Source organism: Acanthisitta chloris, unplaced genomic scaffold (genome assembly GCF_000695815.1).
Source record: "Acanthisitta chloris isolate BGI_N310 unplaced genomic scaffold, ASM69581v1 scaffold9298, whole genome shotgun sequence".
In the NCBI taxonomy this organism is placed as follows: domain Eukaryota; kingdom Metazoa; phylum Chordata; class Aves; order Passeriformes; family Acanthisittidae; genus Acanthisitta; species Acanthisitta chloris.
In genome coordinates this window covers 450-4,566 of record NW_008687551.1, presented here as the reverse complement: position 1 = coordinate 4,566, position 4,117 = coordinate 450, and the positions used below count along the sequence as shown (strand labels likewise).

Below are 4,117 nucleotides of genomic sequence, written 5' to 3'. Positions count from 1 at the left end.
ACATGGAAGTCAGAACCAAGGCACAGCTCACATGAGAGACTTCAAATGTTTAGTAATTAAAAATTAGTAATTAAAAAAATTTGTGCAAGGACAGACTCTCAGTGTACCCAGTCCATCCAGAAATCATGTGTGATTCCAGTAAGTACAGCCTGGGCCTCAGAAAAGGTGTCCTTTAACACAGACAACTGTTCTTCCCAAAGCATCCTCAAAGCAGGTCTCAGGTGGCTCTTCCACTCTTCCCAATTGCTGCAATTCCCCACACACTACAAGCAACAGTCTATCCTGCAAAGCAAAGATCTCACTCAAAATAAAACATCACTCAGTGTCTCTTTGCTGAGGTGACAAGTTTTAAGCCAGCAGTGTGGCTGTAGTCCACAGATGTGACCTTATCTCCCTGCCCAAGACCAGACTTTCTCAGAGTTCCAAAACCCACAGGTTGCTGTGATGACATGTGACACAGCCAAGCATGCCCCATCCCTTTACTAACAGTAAGAAACTAAGGCATCAGCAACTCTTAGTAGGGAGAATTAATTCACTTTCTCAGAGGCCCCATGCTAGCACTGATGGTATCACATACATGTCTGGACATGTGTGTTTTGGGGTGTGTCCACACTGCTCTGTATTGGCAGCAAATTTCACATGAGCCTGAGCACAGATCCATCTCAGCCAGCAATGAGATTTCTGCAGAGTATGTGAGCCCCCGAGCAGTATACTGACATCAGAATCCACATCCACCTCTCCAGAAAAAGCCAATCTGCAGATGCAGTCAGAGCCCTGGCTGCTGCCTCCGAATGTGGCTGTGACCAAAGAACACCCTTGTGGGGAACAGTTCCAAAGTGGCTACCCAAAAGACAACAGAAGCCCTCAACACCTCATCAGGCTGAATTTCCCCTATCTTCAGCAGTCATAGAATCAAAGAATGTTAAGGGGTTGGAATGGACCTTAGAGATCATTTAGTCCCAACCCATGCCCTGGGCAGAGACACCTCCCCACTAGACCAAGGTGCTCAAGGCTTATCCAACCTGGCTTTGAACACTGCCAGGGCTGGGGCAGCCACAGCCTCCCTGGGCAACCTGTGCCAGTGTCTTACCAACCTCACGGGGAAAAACCTCTTCCTGATATCTATCCTGAATTTCCTTCTTTCTGTTTGTACCCATTGCTCCTTGTCCTGCAGTTAGGAAAAACCTCTTCCTGATATCTATCCTGAATTTCCTTCTTTCTGTTTGTACCCATTGCTCCTTGTCCTGCAGTTACTAACCAGGAGTCCCTCTCCAGCTTGAGCCCCTCCCCTTCAGATCCTGGAAGGTTCCTATGAGGTCTCCACACAATCTTCTCTTCTCCAGGCTGATCAGCCCCAACTGTCTCAGCCTGTCCTTGTAGAGAAGGTGCTCCAGTCCTTTTATCAACTTTGTGGCCTACTCTGGACTTGCTCCAACAGTTCCACGTCCTTCTTATGCTGGAAGCACCAAAACTGTGTGCAAGACTCCAGTCAAACATCATTAACCAACCAGATCCACCCCTCACCTCGAGCAATGTTCTTCCCCTCTTTGAAACAGGTAATAAGTAGATTTACAGACAACTGTCACATTCAGGGCTCACCTTTCTGGGAATTCCTTTAGCTCATACCCTGTAACAGACCCAGTCCTTGGTGACACCACATTTTATATGCATTGTTTCTATTATATGCATGTCTTAATCGCAGTAGAAGACCTTTTGCTTCATGGAGCTTTATTTTTTGCTGTGTGAGACTATGAGCACACCTTTTCTAACAGTTTTGGTGGTTAGTAACAAGTTGTCACACATGTCTTTCTACAAGAACAGTCACTGTAGTTGCAGGAATAATTTCTGCCACTTACCAGAATGTTATGACCACGAACATTCCTCCACTTAGTCAACGGTTCTTTCAAAACCTTGACAAAAAGAATTACTCCATGTTAAACATGTCTGAGATTCAAAATACTTAGTGTGGCTCTACAAGTCTACAATTATTTTTAAGGATAATAAATAAAACACTGGTTAGGTTACCTAATGAGCCTGGATAGAATTTCATTTCTTGGAGTCAAAATCAGTCCCATGTAAGGGAAAGAACTGCTGAGCAGAGCAGTGACTGCGTTTCAGGGACTTGCCCTTGCCTCACAAATTAATTCCTCAGAAAGTCACACTTGCCAGCAAAGGAAGAGCATCAGACTGCTATCATATTAGTTCTCTTTTTGTGTTCCAACAAACAAAATGTATTCAAAACTTTCACAAATTAACCAGAAAAGCTTCTACCCTGAACAGGTAAAATCACAAGAGACTTAACCTGGTTCGAACAGGGTCTGAAACTCCAACAACACTGGTAGAGTCAGGCCTAAGAGAATCTCATCAGCCTGGGAAGTTAACTAACTACTTTAAAATTGTTGCACTATATGCAAATTAAAGTTTGCAGTCCTTTGGGTTCACAGTTAATTACCCAGTAAGGATCTTTCCTGTTAAATTACCAAGTAACACCTGGCAACCAGCATTTCTGTGAGGACTCCTAAAACCTCTTTCAAATATGCTGCCAAGTCTGCTGGGAAAAGTATTCACAGCTGTCATACACAGAAGCAATTGCTCACTGAGATTTGATCTTGATTTTGTTTCAACCACAATCAGCCTGCCCTTCCCCTGAAATCAAACACCCTATCAGCGTACGACAACTCCAGAAACACTTCTAACAGGTTTTTTGAAGCAGCCATCCCTTCACTGGGGGCTCACTTACGTGACATCAGTATTTTTACATCTTTGCTTTCCTTATTACAAGACACATCTCAGATTTCAGTGACATGAAATGGCAAACAAGCACACCCAAACATGCACAACCCCTGTGGGCTGCTCTTATGTTACAGAGCTACAAACTCTGATCCACAGGTTTTACTAACATTTTGGCATCCAGTACTATATTATATGTGATCCAAATTTCTTTTCTGCAATTTGACTAGAAAAAGTTGAGGAAAGGGAGGTGCCCAGAAAGCCCCTGGCTCATAACCTGCTGCTCCTTCCTCCTGCACCTGAGGACAGCACTCCTAGACTAACAGTTCTGTCCAGACAAGCAACTGCTGAATGATGGAAATAAAGACAAAAAATGTATATCCAGTACCTCAATGTTAGTAGTTTGTGCAAAATAATCCAGGCATGTTGTTTTTCCACTTGCAATGTTCCCCTCGATACAGATCTGATGAAAAACAGAGTCATCTTTGAGCACTGTGCTACCACCTGGCACTGAATGGTGTATGTCCTCTTTCCATGTCAACATGCTAATTCCTTACACTGGATTATCTCATAGGAAGACACTGGGGATTGGCTTGGATTTTGTGACTCACTTAGACCACCAGTTTTTCTCTCCCTGGCCTACATAACCCAACTGTCTCTGCCAGGCATGGGGCAGCCTTCCCTTCTGGTACCCCACAGTCAGCAGTCTGCCCTGCTTCCAACTTCCCACCTCCTACTTCCAACCTCCCACCCCCTTCCCATGCCCCCCAGGAGTTTCAGAGGGTCACCTGTTGGGCTGCTGCTCCTCCCCACTATCTGCCACTACCCACCTCAGAGACTTTAACTTGACTTTCAACTCCAAACAAATACCAGCTGAAGTCATAATTTCAGCACCCAGGAAACAGATAGCTCAAACCTTAAGAGGCACTACAGTTTTATTTTCAGGAATTTGAACAACTAAAATAAACTTAAAGAATTTTTTTTCAGCTGCCCCAAAAGAGTTGAAAGTGATTAGATGCCAAATCAAAACAATGGCCCCACAGGGAGGGTTGTACAGGGCAATGGCATGTGCAGCCTTCACCCCACGCTGACACCTGTCTCGACACAAGGCCACGTGTTGCACAATCCCTCCCAGTTTTATTGAGATATACAGACCGGGACAAGTGTAGCTTTGTGCTGAGTATGACCCAGTGACAGACCCAGCACCACGCACCAACAGCCACAGCCAACAGCTGCCAATACACAAATGCTCAGACTGTAAGAGGCTGCATGTTTTACTTAGATTTCTGAACAAAATCCAAATACTTACAACTCTCTTTCTATCATCTTTTTTGATCAGATGTTTACCTAGAATGGAAATAAACCAGCAATTAAAATCAAGGAAGTC

General features: G+C 44.4%; 1 protein-coding gene across 1 annotated transcript in view; it reads right to left on the bottom strand.

The window, feature by feature from the left end:
- The window catches only part of TK2 (thymidine kinase 2, mitochondrial), a 10,736-nt gene extending 7,549 nt beyond the window's left edge, over positions 1–3,187 (bottom strand). Inside the window, exon 1 of the mRNA XM_009080649.1 lies at positions 3,119–3,187. The gene's annotated coding sequence lies outside the window, so the exon portion shown is untranslated. The remainder of the gene's footprint in view (positions 1–3,118) is intronic.
- Between the last annotated feature and the right edge of the window lie 930 nt (positions 3,188–4,117).